This window comes from Osmerus eperlanus, chromosome 15 (assembly GCF_963692335.1).
Source record: "Osmerus eperlanus chromosome 15, fOsmEpe2.1, whole genome shotgun sequence".
Lineage (NCBI taxonomy): Eukaryota > Metazoa > Chordata > Actinopteri > Osmeriformes > Osmeridae > Osmerus > Osmerus eperlanus.
The window spans coordinates 2,006,730-2,027,902 of record NC_085032.1 but is presented as its reverse complement, the minus strand read 5'-3'; positions in this window follow the sequence as shown (position 1 = coordinate 2,027,902).

Sequence of the window (21,173 nt, the reverse complement as noted above, 5' to 3'; positions counted from 1 at the left end):
AATAAGACCGGGAGGCAGTTGTCCGCATGGGTAAAAAATATGTCTAAAAGACTATTACACTAAAAGATCCAGTGAACAATTCTGTGGTTAGGGATAACAAACGTATTTAACAAACGTATTAAACCAAATTTTGCTTCTTTTTATGCTAAACTATATTCTACAGAAATTAAAGGTCAAACAGAAGAACAAAATAATTTCTTAAAATCAGTTAACAGTAAAAAGCTATCAGAGCAACACAAAGCTCTTCTGGCCAAAGATATTTCCTTGTTGGAAATCAAAAAGCGAATTGACAGCTTCCCAAAGGGCAAGGCTCCAGGGATGGATGGGCTACCAACCGAGTTTTATTCAACATTCTGGTCCCAAATAAATATTCTCTTGCTGGAAGTCATAGAATACTCTACTACAAATGAAAACCTGCCACCCTCAATGTACAATACCATTATCAATGTTATTCCTAAGCCAGGTAAAGAGTGCATTAAACCTTCTGATTTCAGACTAATAAGTCTTATTAATGCTGATAATAAAATCATTACAAAAGTTATAAATAATAGAATTACTGAAATACTACCATCAATTATTCATTTTAATCAAACCGGGTTTATTAAAAGTAGACAGTTAAAAACTAATGTTAGAACTTGTATATCTCTAACACAATTTGCTAAAAAAGAAAAAGTAGATGTGACACTGATGGCGATAGATGCGGAAAAAGCGTTTGATCGCTTAGAGTAGAGCTACTTGTATGAGGTTTTAGACACATACGACTTCCCTAAGGAAATAATACAATTGATTTAAACGGTCTACAAGTCTCATAAGGCATATGTCTACTCTAATGGTATTCTTTCAGATGCTATTCAGATAACTAGAGGCACAAGGCAGGGATGTCCCCTATCCCCATCACTATTTGCCTTGGCTATAGAGCCGTTGGCTCAGAAAATACGCCAATCAGACAAGATAAGTGGTATCAACATCGGAGGGGAATGCTATGAACTTGGTTTGTATGCTGATGATTTGATGTTGTATCTGATTAATATAGAAAAATCAATTCCATATCTGATGAAAATTATTGAGCAGTATTCAAAAATATCCGGTTATAAAAGGAATATAGAAAAGACAGAACTTTTATCAACAACAGGGTTCTTATACAAAACTGAGAACTTATTAAAATACAATTTTTAATGGCAAAAGGAAAGGATTAAATACCTAGGGTGTTATATCAGTTTAGATACAAAGACAAAACTATATAAAGACAATTTCTCTCCATTAATAAAGGATCTTAAGGCTAGTCTAGATAAATGGACAGACTTACAAATTAATTTAATAGGCATAATTAATTTGCTTAAAATGATATGGCTCCCAAAATTTCTGTTCATCTTTCAGACAATACCAATGACCCCTCCTAAAAAGCTTTTTGAAACGATTAATACACTTTCCAGCTCTTTTATCTGGTCAAATAAGGCGCATAGACTGAGTAGAAAACTACTTCAGAATAAATAAAAATAAAAGGGACAGGGTACATTTCTGTAGCGGGGTTTGCTCGTTTAAGATTAGCAATACTTAATTTATAATGAAGTATCTAGTTCTTGGGGGCACCACCTCTTATTTGCTAAAGGGACAGAGGAAACCTTGTTTAACCTTATTGAATAATAGCCTTCGTAATAATCAGTCTAATCTTAAGTAGTGGATTCTATGAAAGTAGGGCAGATCAGATAACGTGAGAGATACACAAATATTATACACAATTATTTATTTCGGAAAATGTAATTATAATGAACAAATACCAGATAAGTTATGGGTTAGTTTGGCTAGAGTAGTACAGTGGCTAGATTCTAATGAGAGCGAGCTACACAATGGTTGTGGAGAGCGCATGTGAAGGGGGGAGGGAGAGAGAGAGTGGGAGAGAGGTAGAGAGGGAGAGGTAGGCCTTTATAGTAACAATGGACGATCAATGGCAACTGACCTAACGATGGTTAGGTTAAATCATTTGTAAAATACAATCAAACATCAACAATTAAATCACAACATGCCGATATGTCACAAGCAGGGTTCTAAATTAACACCCGCCAAATGCGGGTAAAAATTCATTTTGGCGTGTTAATAAAAACTCACTAGCCAGTTTGGCCGGTGATGCATGAGGCATTACATGAATGATACATAAGGCTCTGTTCTCGGCATGGTTCTCGGTCATTTATCCCCCTGGCAGTACTTCTAGTTTCCCATGAACACTGCCGTAATGCTACGTGATAACGTTTTATACGCCCACCAGTGCGAGAAACCGTGGAAACGAATGGAGCGTCCACCAGAAAACACCAGGAAGAAGTAAAACGAAGCATAGAGGATCATTGGAGGTAATAAGAGCTAGCTAGAGTAGTAAAGTAAAAAGTTAACTTAATACGGCAGTGGTTAGGACAAACTTCTGTGAGCGAGAAGAGGAACGAGGCAGGGGATGAGGATATTGATAGCACTATAGAAACAAAGAAAATGTAATGCCAAATGGCTGACGGGTCAGGAATGGCTTGTGTTTGACAATGAAAATGTTGTCATGTTTTGTAAGGATTGCCGCATGTAGTCTACGCGAAAGAAAAATTATGTTACTTACTGACACAGTCTTCTGTAATGTAAATACACTGTTCTTATTAAAGAGTATATTAGGTCGGTTTAATTAATGGCTGCTTAGGACAAAAACGTTACTGTAAATGCATGGGCAGGAGTCAATCTCATGACGCGAATGGACGTTTTAGCCATTTACAATAAATCGTGTCCTTACTTAGTCACGTGTTGGTGATTTCACATACCCTTGCATCATACTTCTGTGCTTCATTTTACTTAATTTTATGTGTTTTTCATGGCAACAATATTAATAAAATGATCAAATGCATTCAGTGAAACTCGTAATTGTTCTTATTTTCAACAGAAAGAATTTGGCTAGTGGAAATTCTGACTGGCTGGTGATCAAAAAAGTTAATTTAGAACCCTGGTCACAAGTAAGAAATATTGCAAATCGCAGTTACTTTTGTCGGTTTGAAGAAAGGAGTCAATGGTTCGTTATGTCCAAAGAATAGAAAGCGGAATCTCTCGTCAAAGTCCCGGGCGCTCAGTGAATTTGCAGGTTGAGAGGAATAGGTTAGAGAGTGACGCGTTCACCTCAGTTTAATCCTACGAACAAGCAGGGGTGATTGTACGTTTGGGGGTTTTATACACCAAAGAACAGGGGGGGTCCCCGTGAAGGTGACCTCTTTCATTGGTCAGTTACTCCCCACCTGGGTGTTGTCCTGAGATCTGCCCAGTTGTGAAGTGGCTCTTAGCTTTGAGTTCCGTTATTTCAACTGTCCATGGAATGCTTAAACTTAAGAATATAACAATACAACATTCATAAATGGTTTTGTTAGTATGGTACAATCATTTTCAAGATTGGCTGACTTAACTATACCTGAAGGGAAGTTATAATCAAACCTCAATTAAACAACGTTCTAAGTAAATGAGAAAAGCACACATTATAACACATCAACTACTGTCATTGAAATAGTGTCCATGAGCCATGTAGTCCTTGAGAATATGTTTGTAAATCCACAAAAGAAAGTTCTTCCTTATAAATCCTCTGTCTGATACTGAGAATACTGTGGGCGGTGTGGCCTCTGTTTCTGACCCCATGCTGGGCCAGAAGCTTTGAAGCTTCTCCTCTGGGAGATAAGGACAAAGGGGGAAGACCCTTTCCTTGTCGGGGGTAGGAGAAGGTGTGATGGTATCGTGCTTTGTCTGTTGACTGTGCTACACATAGTAGCAATCATCATCACCTTGTAGTATATCTAATGCAGCAGCAAGAGGTTTGGACACTGTACAATATTCCTTCAGGAACTGATACTCTCGCTCAGTGATGAATTTAACACCCAGTCTAGAGCAGATGTCTCTGATTGGGATCTCTATGATGAGGGACAGGGCGTCATGAGTCGAGTTCCAGCGTGTAGCAGTGGGCATGATGAGCTTTCTTTTGATCAGATCCTCAACCTGGTCTGAAGCCACAGTAGAGCGACTAGTTTTTGTCCAGAGAGCTGTGCTATCTGTTCTATTTCATTAGCTATGACATCATATGTACATCTTCGTCTCACTCTTTTACAGGCTAGAGCTGCCTTCTGATGTTTAAAACTAATGTTGTTAATCCAGTGAGCGGTCATTCCTAAATAACTTTTGTTGTTGGCGGACCAAATATCTGCAGTTGTTGTAACATAATCCAAGGACTCAAACGGGAACATGTTTTCCCATCTGACGTTGGTATGCGAGTGCTAGGTATTTTATCTAGTATTTTTCTAAACCATCGATTTTCTAAACCGCCGATTCGATAGTGGACAGGGGAAGCATGTCTTCCACGATGTACCCGGCAACTAGTTTGTTAATTTCCTTTTGTGTTACCTTCTGGTGTACATCATAGAGCTGACTGTGCCCTGGGAGGACGCTGTAGAGGAGGCCTACGAACAAAAGAGCCTTAAGTACACTGAGCTGGCAGCTGATGCTGAGCAACGTGGCTGGAAAGCCAAAGTTTGCCCAGTGGAAGTCGGCTGCAGAGGCTTTGTGGGTAAGACAACTACCAGGCTGCTTAGGGATTTGGGAATTCGAGTCCAAGCCCAACGCCAAGCCATCAAAGCCTTCTCAAGCGCTGCTGAATGGGCAAGCCGGTGGCTGTGGGTGAAGAGGAGAGATGCCACCTGGGCCCCAAAATAGCATCTGTGGCGCAGAAGGGTTAAAGCAGAGGGGGGCACATCTGGGACGCCAGTAGTTGCCGATGAGCCCTCTGGAGGTGTTGTGGGCCTATCATCGAAACACCGGAGAAGGCGGGTGCCCACCTGATGACTCCAATGAGGCTTTTCAACCCTTTTGTCCCACAGACAGCACCATGACTCTTACCCGGAAACACCTCGAATGTCTGCGTCAACCCACAACCCACATCTCAGGAGTGCAAATCAACCAGGGATTTTAAGACCTAGTCCTAAAACAGAACTGATCATCTGGATCCACCCAGTGACTGCTATGAAAGAGCAGCTGGCAACTAGGGAAAGACCTAGCGACAGCATAGAAAGACAGCTGACCGGAGGGAAAGACCCCAACGGGCCTGCCATAGGCTAGCTCCTTATGGTAGGAGAAACCTGGCACTGCTAGTGTACAGGTCCCACCCACCTACTGGCTACTAAAAATTCAAAGAAGAAAACACCCCTAGAGTCTGCGAGAGCGGGTGCGGAAGATGACTCATCGGTAGACAACACAGTAATCGACCCAGGAACGAAACAGACAACGACAAAGATGATCGGCACAATACCTGAGACTGCAACGTCTACTCCAGGAATCAAGCTTCAGAGGTGCAGCTGTGGCTGGGCCAAAGTAACATCCTATGCAGGCCTTAGAATACATCAAGGTCGAAAAAAGTACTTGAAGGAAGTCGGACCGGGACCTTGCATCGACCCCTACTTCTTATGAAGCAAGTCGAGTCAGTCAAGTGAAGTTCAGCAGCAGGACCAAAACCAAAGTCTGCAGGACATCAATCCCCCGGGTCCAGAGGAATAGGAGCCAAGCACAGCAGAGCCCCTTGAACCCAGCCGACCTCAGCTCGCAACAGAAACAAAGATCCCAGGGCGTAAGCCACTTATCAAGTGTCCTAAGTCCTGTGAGAAAAAGGAGTGTGAAGCGATCAACACAGACATCAGCAAACTCTTTGAACAACTGAGGGGAACTGCAATTAAAAAGCTGGAGAAGATGGGACAGCTGATTTACAGCTATGGTGCTGAGCGCTTTGGAATCACAGAGGAAAGGAAAAAAACATCAACCATCCCAACAAAGTCCAGGAGATTGAGCGACTGGTCAAGGAGAGACGACAGCTGAAGAAGCAGTGGAGGAAAGCCCCAGAGGAGGAGAAGGAGGGAATAAACCTGCTGCAGGCAGAAATCAAAAACAGGCTGTCAACTTTAAGGAGAGCAGAGAATCTTAGAAGGAGGAGTAAAAGGAAGGAGCACGCAAGATCGAGCTTCTTCAAAGACCCCTTCAAGTTTGTAATGAGTCTTTTCACGAAAGAGAAAAGCGGCAAACTCATAACAACAAGGAAAGATCTTGAAGCTCATCTGAAAATAATCCACACTGACAGCCACCGGTGCATCACCCTTCCACCGGACATGCCACCAATACATCCTCCAGAACACCAGCTAGACGTATGTCCTCCCAAGTGGGGAAAGTGGAAAGAACTGTTTGTCAAGCAAGAGCTGCATCCTCTCCTGGGCCCAACGGAGTCCCTTACCGGCTTTATAAAAATGCACTAGGTGTGTTACGCTTTCTCTGGAGGCTAATGAAGGTGGTGTGGCAGAAACAAACGATACCAACAACTAAGGCGAAGGGGCGGAGGCGTCCTAATCCCTAAGGAGAAGGACGCTGCTGACATCAGCCAGTTTCGCCACATCAGCCTCTTAAACGTTGAAGGCAAGATCTTCTTCAGCGTAGTAGCTCACAGGCTGACTGTGTACCTAGACAGAAACAAATACATTGACACAACAGTGCAGAAAGCAGGGATACCAGGCTTTTCTGGTTGCTTACATACAAACATGATATGGCATCAAATCCAAGCTGCCAAAAAGGAGGGAAGAGATCTCCATGTCGTGTTCTTGGACCTTGCCAACGCCTTTGGTTCAGTTCCTCATAGTCTCTTGTGGACTGCGTTTGACCTGTTCAGCATCCCACAGGCAATCACCACTCTTGTCAAATCCTATTTCCAGGACGTCCAGCTATGCCTCACAACTGAGGAATACACCACAGCATGGCAGCGTTTGGATATAGGGATCATGGCAGGATGCACCATCTCCCCTCTGGCCTTCACCATGGCAATGGAGGTCATCATCCGAGCCTCCTGATGGGTGGTAGGAGGTCAGCAGCTCAAAGCTGGTCTTCGTCTCCCTCCCATTAGAGCGTACATGGATGACATGACCACACTCACAACAACCATACCATGCACTAGTTGACTGATGAAAAAGCTCCAGGAGAACATCGAGTGGGCCCGGATGAAGATAAAGCCAAGCAAATCCAGGAGCATATCAGTTGTCAAGGGCAAGCTGTCAGAGCAGCGCTTTTTCATCGGCGAGGAACCCATACCAACAGTGTCAGAGAAGCCAGTGAAGAGCTTAGGGCGCTGGTACGATGCCAACCTCAAAGACAAAGTTCAAGTGGACTAGCTTAGGCAGGACACAATCTGCAGCCTTGAGAGAATCGACAAGTCCCTGCTCCCTGGCAGGTTAAAGCTTGGGTGCCTTCAATTTGGTCTTCTACCCCGGCTGATGTGGCCTCTCACCATCTATGAGGTCCCTATCTCAAAGGTTGAAAAACTGGAGAGGTTGATCAGCACGTTTGACAAAAAGTGGCTGGGTCTTCCCAGGTGCTTCAGCAACATAGGGTTGTATGGAAGAGGTATTCTGGAGCTGCCTGTGTCCAGTCTTACAGAGGAATTCAAGTGCTCCAAAGTAAGGCTGTAAATGACGGAATCCCGTGACCCATTTGTCGCCCAAACAGCTCCTACTCTGGCGACCGGAAGGAAATGGACTGCAAGCGCAGCTACACAGCAGGCAAAGGCAGACCTAAGGCACCGTGACATCATTGGCCTTGTACAACAAAGGAGAGGAGGCTTTGGCCTCGGAGAGAGCAGACCATCTTGGCACAAGGCAGCTCCATCTCAGCGCAGAGGGCTGGTTGTTGAGGAGGTGCGCCGGCAAGAGCAGGCAACACGGTGCGCAAAGGCTGTCTCCCAATCGAAACAGGGACAGTGGATGAGGTGGAAGAGAGTTGAGAGAAGGAAGTTCTCTTGGAAGGAACTGTGGAGTATGGAAGCATTTCACACCAGCTTCATCTTACGAGCAACGTATGATGTCTTGTCATCTCCCAGTAACCTTCAACAATGGTACGGAGAAGATCCAACTCTGCCCGTCTTCAGAAAACCTTAAACACATCTTGGTTGGCTACAAGACAGGCCTGACTCAAGGCCGTTACACCTGGCGGCACAATCAAGTGCTGAAGTGCTGATTTGTTTAAATACTTCACGCGACCAGAGTTCTTGTACGCTATCAGAGTTCGCCAACTCTGACCTAGACAAAGTAAAAATAGCAAGTCAAATAATGACCTAAATTTACTAAACCAAGATTCTACAATAATATAACTAATAAAAGAAGGAAAACCCTTTTGAGATCAAATTACTTAAATGCTTCTGTAAAAAGGTAGTTTTTAAGCTGTCTTTTAAAAATGTCTAGAGTGTTTGCTTCCCTGATATTTATGGGTAATTTGTTCCATAGTTTTGGGGCGTAATTGACAAAGGCCGAATCACCAATCTTCGGTTTTGGTCACTTTATTAATGTGAATTAATAAATTGTGGAGCAATTGAATTGCTCCACAGCGCGCGTGCTCCTAATTCTCAGACTCATCCTGCCCCTTGACACTAGGGTGACCACCTGTCGCGCTTTGTGTTGTCCCGCACAGCATTTTCACCCCTTGTCCCGCATGTCCCATATTGAAAATGCTGTGCGATACAGCGCAAAGCGGGACAGGTGGTCACCCTACTTGACACACGCGCTAGCTTGGAGAGACGCACACACATCATTTCTGGAAATTGTGTGCTGACCAAGCCCCCACCCTCTGTTTTTAGCTCCTGTTTCATTTCGCTTCCAATCGCAGCTCGCCGTTACGAATATCAATTATTTTTCGGCGGCCATTGTTGTTTACACATTTTAAGCTAGAATTAATGATTGGTTTCGTGAAAGTACACTACTCTTGAATTATGGTGAAGGTTTTAGCACTTTTAGACCTTTAGATCGTGAGTCTGAAGTGACGGAAAACCGAACTCGAAAAGTAGCTACTGTAGCTCTAGCTTTTTTTGGGGGTTGCTAGACGGATGGTTTTGTTATAGGTGGTTAGTGTATCTTTGTAGATATTGTAGTGGATAGTGATCTTTGTTTTCCTCCATTTTCTCTCGGCTGCACGGCACTTTCTTTTCGTTTCACTAACATTTTTATTTCTCAGCTATGGGGAGGTTCTGCTTGTGCACTTCTTTTTGGTTTTCAGTGGTGCAACAGAGTCTAACACAGATAATAGTGCATCATTGAGGTTCTCTACCATTTAATTCAGAGAGCAATCATGGTTAGTCGGCTCATATAGAGCAAATTGTTCAGAAAATCATCATAGCTGTATCGTCTAAATATCTTCTATGGACTAAGAATTCTTTTTTTTTTTTTTTAGGATAATTTCCACATTAAAAAGTATATAATGATGGTCTGAGAGGGGTAGATCAGTTATTGAAATATTATTGATATTTAGTCCAGTTGTTATCAATAGATCTGATAGATTGAAACTGTCGAGGAGATTTAAGAGCTCAATAGTTCTTGGGTCTTCTTTTTTATTTACTTGGATATTTAAGTCTCCGTTTAAAACTACTTTGTCATATCTAGTGACACATAGTGATAATAGTTCAGACCTAGTCCTAAAACAGAACTGCGCTCCAAGAGCAAGATGCTGGAAAATCTTAGCTTGTTTAGGCGGGGTCGGTGATGAGCGTCTTCAACTGACAGGCTAGAGGGATCTTTCGCCACAAGTTTTGAAGTGCTATGCTGGTCTGTCAAATGCTTCAACAGGTTGCTCATTGAGTTGACAGCAGTTGAAAGACACCTCTCGCCTGGACATAGAGTGCATTTTACACAAATATTTTTGTCCTTTCGAACAACAAAGTTAATATAATGAGAATATCGCCACTGGCTGAACCCTCCTGTCTCTGTCTCTTCCATTTTCCCGCTTCCCTCCTTCTAAGCACCAGCAGCTACGTCACTCAAATCGGTCTCTGTGGCAATGGTGCCCAGACAAGCACACAGGCAGGAAGCATGCATACGCCACTAAAAAAGAACTTTTCGGACTGGCAAAAATGTATTGGGTAACGCAGGAAAGCGTGTTCCTGAGTTCTAGTAAAGTAGTGTAGTTACCAATATTTTGAGTGTAATGCATTACTTTACTTTGTTACCTATAATAGTAATATCGTTACTGTAATCCGTTACTTTGTAACTCGTTACCCCCAACACTGCTGATAAAATGTGTCCAAGCTCACTGACGAAAACTTGTCCTTCAAATCTGCATCACATTGCAAATCAATTATTTGCAATGTTATTTATTAATAATTATTATCAATTATTAGGCACATCAGAAGCTTTGACTGTGAAAGGTGAGCGAAAAACTGCAAATTCTGTCGAGTTCACCAAAGACCTGAAACCGTTTCTCAAACTCACACAGCAATCCCGCAATCTTGTCTTTATACCGTTTCATGTCAGCATTAATGCCTGTTCCACATACCTCTCTTTTTTTTATATAATTAGGTTCCTCCGGTAGGAGGGAACCTATTGTTATTGTTGGTATTCTTATTATTATTAGGTTCCTCCGGTACGAGGGAACCTATTGTTATTGTTGGTATTCTTATTATTATTTTTCTTCTCCTTGTGCCCCAATATCTCAAAAAGTCCCTTGTCATAAATTTTCTAATTTGGCACATTGATACTACATCCAAGTGGGTACCCCCACACCAAATATGGGCCACATCGGACCATAGGGGGCGCCACAGGCCACGCCCAAAAGTCCGATTTTCAAAGGGATGGAATTTCCACCCCATTGCTCCAATTCTTCTGAAACTTGGTGTGCATGCCTCATTTTTCATGAGGAACAAAAAAGCCTCAAGGACCCATAAGGTCCGCCATGATGGATTTTCCTGTACTGTGATAATTTGGGAAAACCTTCAAAATTCCTCTTCTCTTGAACCAAAGGTGAAATTGACTTGAAATTTGGTACAGATATGTATCATTGACGTATTTAAAAACGTTACTTAAGGCAATTGAATCAAGTACAAAATGGCTGAAATGGGTGTATTTATGTAAATGTACACATTGCCTCAATATGTTTGTGTCACTAAATCAAATGTATTTTTGAAGGATGGTTCAAACTTAATAGGCTTTAAGGTGAGATGCCCCTGAAGTACCATGCAAAGTTTCACTTTGATATGTCGAAATATGATTGAATTAGAGCTGTTTCAACCTTGGCTGAATCTAACAACGCTTACCACAGGAGAAACAGCTTACTTTTTCATACAGTAACTGAACATGACAATATTTAACACTGTGAATAGCTCAATGGGCTGGGACGGTGACCTGCAAAGTATAAGGTCGTAGGTTTGAATCCAGCCACAGTGTTTGATCCTGTCTTAAATTTAAATATCTGTTTATTTAAACAGGATGACATCGTTCTGAAGTACCATGCACAATTTCACCTTGATATGTCAAAAGATCATTGAATTACAGCTGTTTAAACTTTGGCCAAATCGAACAATCCGTGCTTCCGGAGAAACGGCTTCCTTTTTTTGTACAGTAAGTGACCACGTATACTCAGCCTTGAGGGTAGCTCAATGGGTTGAAACGGTGTCCTACAAAGTGCAAGGTCACAGGTTCGTATCCAGGCAGAGTCTATTGGCCTGTCATAATTTTGATTACTTGTTTAGTTAAACAGGCAGACATCATTCTGAAATACCATGCGCAATTTCACCTTGAAATGTCAACCGTTTCTTAACCTTTGTCCCAAAGATGACCAAAAACTAATACTCATATCACGCAGTCGGAGCACAGCTAGATAATCAGCGTCAGCACCCTTGGGTACCCAGCATGCAGTGCGGCATATCAAAAAATGCAAAGACTTGTAGAAAATAGTTGGTTACAACAGCCGTGCAAGGGATTTCAGTTGTTGTGTTCGTTCAGTTAGATGTTTGTAATGTTATTGTTTGTTAGTTAATATAATCTTGTTGGTCACCCTGATTGTGCATGTTGTGTAGTTTAATGGGACCAGAGAGTCGGCTGCTGTACTGTCACAGGATATTCTCGCAAGGAGCTAAATATGAGCGCTGCCCTAGCCCAGTTGCCCACATGACTATTGTTTGTTGTGCATTGACTAAGAGTCTGGAAAGAGATCAACTCAAGAAGAGTTTCAGTATCCTATAAAAAGTTAATACTCAGCCCTTACTAATCATAAAATCTCAGCAGTTGGTGTGTAGCAGAGAGGCTAGAGAGACTGTCTAGTAACCTTATGCTCATGAGTTCAAATCCCCGTTCAGCCTATTATTGTTGGCCAAACATGAAGTAGTTTTGCTCTCTTGTTGTCCAAGTCTCGATCTTCTACAGTGTACATGTTTATAATATTTTGCCATTTTGCGGAGGAACCCGCATCGCTGCTTGCAGCTATATTTATTATTATTTTTCTTCTCCTTGCGCCCCAATATCTCAAAAAGTCCCTTGTCATAAATTTTCTAATTTGGCACATTGATACTACATCCAAGTGGGTACCCCCACACCAAATATGGGCCACATCGGACCATAGGGGGCGCCACAGGCCACGCCCAAAAGTCCAATTTTCAAAGTGATGCCATTTCCACCCCATTGCTCCAATTCTTCTGAAACTTGGTGTGCATGCCTCATTTTTCATTAGGAACAAAAAAGCCTCAAGGACCCATAAGGTCCGCCATGATGGATTTTCCTGTACTGTGATAATTTGGGAAAACCTTCAAAATTCCTCTTCTCTTGAACCAAAGGTGAAATTGACTTGAAATTTGGTACAGATATGTATCATTGACGTATTTAAAAACTTTACTTAAGGCAATTGAATCAAGTACAAAATGGCTGAAATGGGTGTATTTATGTAAATGTCCACATTGCCTCAATATGTTTGTGTCACTAAATCAAATGTATTTTTGAAGGATGGTTCAAACCTAATAAGCTTTAAGGTGACATGCCTCTGAAGTACCATGCAAAGTTTCACCTTGATATGTCAAAATATGACTGAATTACAGCAGTTTGAACTTGGACCAAATCTGACAATGCTCGCCATTGGAGAAACAGCTTTTTTTAATTATCCAGTTATTGAACTTTGTGTATTCCAAGCCTGGGAATGGCTCAATTGGCTGAGATGTTGTGCTGGTAATCAAGGTTCAATACCAGTCAGAGGCATAGTTTTAAATTTTTTATTCTGACCAAACGGTTTCTAGTCTCCCGATAAATCCTCCGGTTGTAAAACATAGCAATGCGTGTTTATTTGATCCCATCACAACACTCCGATCATCTGTTTAGCGAGACTGTGTAAACCACTGCAAAACAAGCCAGGTTCACCACAGTAGCTAGCTACTTGTAGTCTACGCATGGTAGAGATAACTCTAATGGTTATCTCTAATGAAGTAAATTAATTGTTCAGGTGGATCCCTTGCCTGTTGCACAAATTCATTTCAGTAACCTGCGCCAGGACACATCCCCACTGATGCTAGGCATGATTTGAAATTTGACAAGTTATGGCACTCCTAACAACCTTTTTAAAAAAAACTATGAGTAAGTTATTCTTTACAGCAGCAACCCAGTCATTCCGTTGTCCCGTTTTTATAGGAAATGTACAAGCAGTTTCAACTTTGGACGAATCTTACAATGCTTACCACAAGAGAAACAGCTTGTTTTTTTATACAGTAACTGAACATGACAATATTCAGCACTGAGAATATCTCAATGGGCTGGGATGGTGACCTGTAAAGTATAAGGTCGTAGGTTGGAATCCAGCCATAGTCTTTTGGCCTGTCATAATTTTGATTATCTGTTCAGTTCAACAGGATGACATCATTCTGAAGTACCACAAACAATTTCACCTTGGTATGTGAAAATATGATTGAATTAGAGCAGTTTCAACGTTGGCTGAATCTAACAATGCTTACCACAGGAGAAACAGCTTACTTTTTTATACAGTAACTGAACATGATAATATTCAACACTGAGAATAGCTCAATGGGCTGGGATGGTGATCTGTAAAGTATAAGGTAGTAGGTTGGAATCCAGCCATTATCTTTTGGCCTGTCATAATTTTGATTATCTGTTTAGCTAAACAGGATGACATCATTCTGAAATACCATGCACAATTTCATGCAATTTCACCTTGAAATGTCAACTGTTTCTTAACCTTTGTCCCAATGTTGACCAAAGCTAATACTCTGCCCTTTCTATTCAAAGAAACAGTTCTATATCTCAACAGTTGGTGTGTAGCAGAGAGGATAGAGAGACTGCTTTGTAACCTTATGGTCATGAGTTCAAATCCCCATTCAGCCTGTTGTTGGCCAAACATGAAGTAGTTTTGCTCTCTTGTTTTCCAACTCTCGATCTTCGATAGTGTACATGTTTATAATATTTTGCCATTTTGCGGAGGAACCCACATAGCTGCTTGAAGCTATATTTAGGTTCCTCCGGTAGGAGGGAACCTATTGTTATTGTTGGTATTCTTATTATTATTTTTCTTCTCCTTGCGCCCCAATATCTCAAAAAGTCCCTTGTCATAAATTTTCTAATTTGGCACATTGATACTACATCCAAGTGGGTACCCCCACACCAAATATGGGCCACTACGGACCATAGGGGGCGCCACAGGCCACGCCCAAAAGTCCGATTTTCAAAGTGATGGCATTTCCACCCCATTGCTCCAATTCTTCTGAAACTTGGTGTGCATGCCTCATTTTTCATGAGGAACAAAAAAGCCTCAAGGACCCATAAGGTCCGCCATGATGGATTTTCCTGTACTGTGATAATTTGGGAAAACCTTCAAAATTCCTCTTCTCTTGAACCAAAGGTGAAATTGACTTGAAATTTGGTACAGATATGTATCATTGACGTATTTAAAAACGTTATTTAAGGCAATTGAATCAAGTACAAAATGGCTGAAATGGGTGTATTTATATAAATGTCCACATTGCCTCAATATGTTTATGTCACTAAATCAAATGTATTTTTGAAGGATGGTTCAAACCTAATAAGCTTTAAGGTGACATGCCTCTGAAGTACCATGCAAAGTTTCACCTTGATATGTCAAAATATGATTGAATTAGAGCTGTTTCAACCTTGGCTGAATCTAACAACGCTTACCACAGGAGAAACAGCTTACTTTTTCATACAGTAACTGAACATGACAATATTTAACACTGAGAATAGCTCAATGGGCTGGGTCGGTGACCTGCAAAGTATAAGGTCGTAGGTTTGAATCCAGCCACAGTGTTTGATCCTGTCTTAAATTTAAATATCTGTTTAGTTAAACAGGATGACATCGTTCTGAAGTACCATGCGCAATTTCACCTTGATATGTCAAAAGATCATTGAATTACAGCCGTTTAAACTTTGGCCAAATCGAACAATCCGTGCTTCAGGAGAAACGGCTTCCTTTTTTTGTACAGTAACTGACCATGTATACTCAGCCTTGAGGGTAGCTCAATGGGTTGAAACGGTGTCCTACAAAGTGCATGGTCACAGGTTCGTATCCAGGCACAGTCTATTGGCCTGTCATAATTTTGATTACTTGTTTAGTTAAAGAGGCAGACATCATTCTGAAATACCATGCGCAATTTCACCTTGAAATGTCAACCGTTTCTTAACCTTTGTCCCAAAGCTGACCAAAAACTAATACTCATATCACGCAGTCGGTGCTCCGACTGCGTGAGCACCCTTGCAGCGTCAGCGTCAGCACCCTTGGGTACCCAGCATGCAGTGCGGCATATCAAAAAACGCAAAGACTTGTGGAAAATAGTTGGTTACAACAGCCGTGCAAGGGATTTCAGTTGTTGTGTTCGTTCAGTTAGATGTTTGTAACGTTTGTGTAGTTTAATGGGACCAGAGAGTCGGCTGCTGTACTGTCACAGGCTATTCTCGCAAGGAGCTGAATATGAGCTCTGCCCTAGCCCAGTTGCCCACATGACTATTGTTAGTTGTGCATTGACTGAGAGTCTGGAAAGAGATCAACTCAAGAAGAGTTTCAGTATCCTATAAAAATTTAATACTCAGCCCTTACTAATCATAAAATCTCAGCAGTTGGTGTGTAGCAGAGAGGCTAGAGAGACTGACTAGTAACCTTATGCTCATGAGTTCAAATCCCTGTTCAGCCTATTATTGTTGGCCAAACATGAAGTAGTTTTGCTCTCTTGTTGTCCAAGTCTTGATCTTCTACAGTGTACATGTTTATAATATTTTGCCATTTTGCGGAGGAACCCGCATCGCTGCTTGCAGCTATATTTAGGGTTTCTCCGTCAGGAGGACCCTATTGTGTTTGTTGGTATTATTAGGTTCCTCCGGTAGGAGGGAACCTATTGTTATTGTTGGTATTCTTATTCTTATTCTTATTTTTCTTCTCCTTGCGCCCCAATATCTCAAAAAGTCCCTTGTCATAAATATTCTAATTTGGCACATTGATACTACATCCAAGTGGGTACCCCCACACCAAATATGGGCCACATCGGACCATAGGGGGCGCCACAGGCCACGCCCAAATGTCCGATTTTCAAAGTGATGGCATTTCCACCCCATTGCTCCAATTCTTCTGAAACTTGGTGTGCATGCCTAATTTTTCATGAGGAACAAAAAAGCCTCAAGGACCCATAAGGTCCGCCATGATGGATTTTCCTGTACTGTGATAATTTGGGAAAACCTTCAAAATTCCTCTTCTCTTGAACCAAAGGTGAAATTGACTTGAAATTATCATCGTATCGTATTTAAAAACGTTACTTAAGGCAATTGAATCAAGTACAAAATGGCTGAAATGGGTGTATTTATGTAAATGTCCACATTGCCTCAATATGTTTGTGTCACTAAATCAAATGTATTTTTGAAGGATGGTTCAAACCTAATAAGCTTTAAGGTGACATGCCTCTGAAGTACCATGCAAAGTTTCACCTTGATATGTCAAAATATGACTGAATTACAGCAGTTTGAACTTGGACCAAATCTGACAATGCTCGCCATTGGAGAAACAGCTTTTTTTAATTATCCAGTTATTGAACTTTGTGTATTCCATGCCTGGGAATGGCTCAATTGGCTGAGATGTTGTGCTGGTAATCAAGGTTCAATACCAGTCAGAGGCATAGTTTTAAATTTTCTATTCTGACCAAACGGTTTCTAGTCTCCCGATAAATCCTCCGGTTGTAAAACATAGCAATGCGTGTTTATTTGAGCCCATCACAACACTCCGATCATCTGTTTAGCGAGACTGTGTAAACCACTGCAAAACAAGCCAGGTTCACCACAGTAGCTAGCTACTTGTAGTCTACGCATGGTAGAGATAACTCTAATGGTTATCTCTAATGAAGTAAATTAATTGTTCAGGTGGATCCCTTGCCTGTTGCACAAATTCATTTCAGTAACCTGAGCCAGGACACATCTCCACTGATGCTAGGCATGATTTGAAATTTGACAAGTTATGGCACTCCTAACAACCTTTTTAAAAAAACTATGAGTAAGTTATTCTTTACAGCAGCAACCCAGTCATTCTGTTGTCCCGTTTTTATAGGAAATGTACAAGCAGTTTCAACTTTGGACGAATCTTACAATGCTTACCACAAGAGAAACAGCTTATTTTTTTATACAGTAACTGAACATGACAATATTCAGCACTGAGAATATCTCAATGGGCTGGGATGGTGACCTGTAAAGTATAAGGTCGTAGGTTGGAATCCAGCCATAGTCTTTTGGCCTGTCATAATTTTGATTATCTGTTCAGTTCAACAGGATGACATCATTCTAAAGTACCACAAACAATTTCACCTTGGTATGTGAAAATATGATTGAATTAGAGCAGTTTCAACGTTGGCTGAATCTAACAACGCTTACCACAGGAGAAACAGCTTACTTTTTTATACAGTAACTGAACATGATAATATTCAACACTGAGAATAGCTCAATGGGCTGGGATGGTGACCTGTAAAGTATAAGGTCGTAGGTTGGAATCCAGCCATAGTCTTTTGGCCTGTCATAATTTTGATTATCTGTTCAGTTCAACAGGATGACATCATTCTGAAGTACCACAAACAATTTCACCTTGGTATGTGAAAATATGATTGAATTAGAGCAGTTTCAACGTTGGCTGAATCTAACAACGCTTACCACAGGAGAAACAGCTTACTTTTTTATACAGTAACTGAACATGATAATATTCAACACTGAGAATAGCTCAATGGGCTGGGATGGTGATCTGTAAAGTATAAGGTAGTAGGTTGGAATCCAGCCATTATCTTTTGGCCTGTCATAATTTTGATTATCTTTTTAGCTAAACAGGATGACATCATTCTGAAATACCATGCACAATTTCATGCAATTTCACCTTGAAATGTCAACTGTTTCTTAACCTTTGTCCCAATGTTGACCAAAGCTAATACTCTGCCCTTTCTATTCAAAGAAACAGTTCTATATCTCAACAGTTGGTGTGTAGCAGAGAGGATAGAGAGACTGCTTTGTAACCTTATGCTCATGAGTTCAAATCCCCATTCAGCCTGTTGTTGGCCAAACATGAAGTAGTTTTGCTCTCTTGTTTTCCAACTCTCGATCTTCGATAGTGTACATGTTTATAATATTTTGCCATTTTGCGGAGGAACCCACATCGCTGCTTGCAGCTATATTTATTATTATTATTCTAGTAATTTATCTCATGAACACATTGGTAAAAAGTTTTGAAATTTGGCATATTGATACAACATGCCACAACTACGGCCCAAACACAGACTGGCCCACATCAGATCATAGGGGGCGCCACAGGCGAATTGAATAAAATACTAAATAGCTGAAAGGGGTGTATTTATGTAAATTTCCACATTACCTCAATATGTTTGTGTCACTAAATCAAAGTTAATTTTGAATGATGGGTTTTCAAACCTAATAGGCTTTAAGGTGACACGCCCATGAAGTACCATAAACAATTTCACCTTGATATGTCAAAATATGACTGAATTACAGCTGTTTGAACTTGGACCAAATCTGACAATGCTCGCCATTGGAGAAACAGCTTTTTTTATTATCCAGTTTTGTGTAATCCATGTCTGGGAATGGCTCAATTGCCTGAGATGTTGTGCTGGTAAGCAAAGGGTTGTAGGTTCAAAACCAGTCAGAGGCATTGTTTTTCAATCGATCAATCCTCCGGTTGTAAATTGATTTAAAATTCCCTTCCATGACAAGTTATGGCACTCCAAACAACCTTTTTTTAAAAACGATGAGAAAGTTATTCTATACAGCAGCAACCCAATTTGATTACTTGTTTACTTAAACAGGCAGACATCATTCTGACATACCATGCACAATTTCATGCAATTTCACCTTGAAATGTCAACCATTTCTTAACCTTTGTCCCAAAGCTGACCAAAAACTAATACTCATATCACGCAGTCGGAGCACAGCTAGATAATCAGCGTCAGCACCCTTGGGTACCCAGCATGCAGTGCGGCGTGTCAAAAAACGCAAAGACTTGTGGAAAATAGTTTGGTTACAACAGCCGTGCGAGGGATTTCAGTTGTTGTGTTCGTTCAGTTAGATGTTTGTAGTGTTATTGTTGGTTAGTTAATATAATGTTGTTGGTCACCCTGATTGTGCATGTTATGTAGTTTAATGGGACCAGAGAGTCGGCTGCTATACTGTCACAGGCTATTCTCGCAAGGAGCTGAATATGAGCTCTGCCCTAGCCCAGTTGCCCACATGACTACTGTTAGTTGTGCATTGACTGAGAGTCTGGAAAGAGATCAACTCAAGAAGAGTATCAATATCCTATACAAAGTTAATACTCAGCCCTTACTAATCATTAAATCTCAGCAGTTGGTGTGTAGCAGAGAGGCTAGAGAGACTGACTTGTAACCTTATTCTCATGAGTTCAAATCCCCATTCAGCCTATTGTTGTTGGCCAAACATGAAGTAGTTTTGCTCTCTTGTTGTCCAAGTCTTGATCTTCTACAGTGTACATGTTTATAATATTTTTCCATTTTGCGGAGGAACCCGCATCGCTGCTTGCAGCTATATTTATTTTTATTATTGCATACAAGAGGCAATACAGGTATCAGCATACTTTGTAATATTTTACAGTTTATACACCTCCCTATGGTTTTAACAACACTCATATTCACACATTCATATGCGCAACACAGACACTCACCCGCCCCCAGACACCCTCCCACCGCTCACACCCACTCTGACACACAGACAAACCCCCCCCCCCTCTCAACACACACACACACTTGGTTTCCAGCTCTCAGCCACGACACCTATTCCCTATTGCTTGGCTTTTAAATTTACAAGGCTTCATTTAAGTCCTGCCACACCTTATTGAATTGTCGCCTTCTGTTCCGGTCTTCGAACATTGATCTTTTTTTACTTAAATATTATTTCATTAGACCCTTCCATAGCTGTAATGATGGGGCCTCTGAGCCTTTCCAATCCTTTAAGATTAACTTTTTATACATCAAAGAGGAAAATATGACCATCAATCCAATGGGATATTTAAGTGTATCTGTATTTTGGAAAATAAATCTCATGACTGTGAATTCTAATTTGATTCTACAAGTAGTGGTCATCCATTTTTTAATCTTTAACCATCCCTTGCGGACCTTCTCACATTTCCAGAAGGTATGTATAATTGTTTCCTTGTATATGCCACATTTGACACAAATATGGGAGAAAGAGGCATCAAATGTATTTATTTTTGATCTTGTGTAATATATTCTTGTCATGAGCTTGTATTGTATGAGCCGCAGATTTTCATTGGTGGTGATCCTGTTGGTTGTACTTAGACATTCCTTCCATATACTTTCAGAGTTAGTTATGTTAAGATCTTTGTTTCAACCCTCATATATTTTTTGTAATGAATAATTGTTTTTCTGTTCCTCAACACGGTGTTTATACACTTTCCCTATTAATTTATTGTTTTCATCTGGATTCAAGAATAGTCTCTGAATAGCTGGAGGATCTGAAGAGTTGGATAACAGTTCAAAGTTATCTGTTATCCAGCTCTTCAGTTGAAAGTATCTAAAAATGTCCTTATTAGTTAAATTGAATTCTATTACCAATTGTTTGAAAGGCTTTACGTTCGTATCAGAAGTAATATCCCCAATAGTTGTTATTCCTTTGTCACTCCATGATCTCCACTTTAGCTCCTGCTTTTGAATGGTGATGGATGGGTTATTCCACAGGGTTCTTGCAGGTTTCAGCAAGTCAAATTTAAGACCTTTTTAAGACATTTTAAACCATAAAGATTGAAATTTAAGACCTACACGACGCATTACCCCAAAAAATATTCAAATCAAAGAAATTCTGAAAAAAACATTTTAT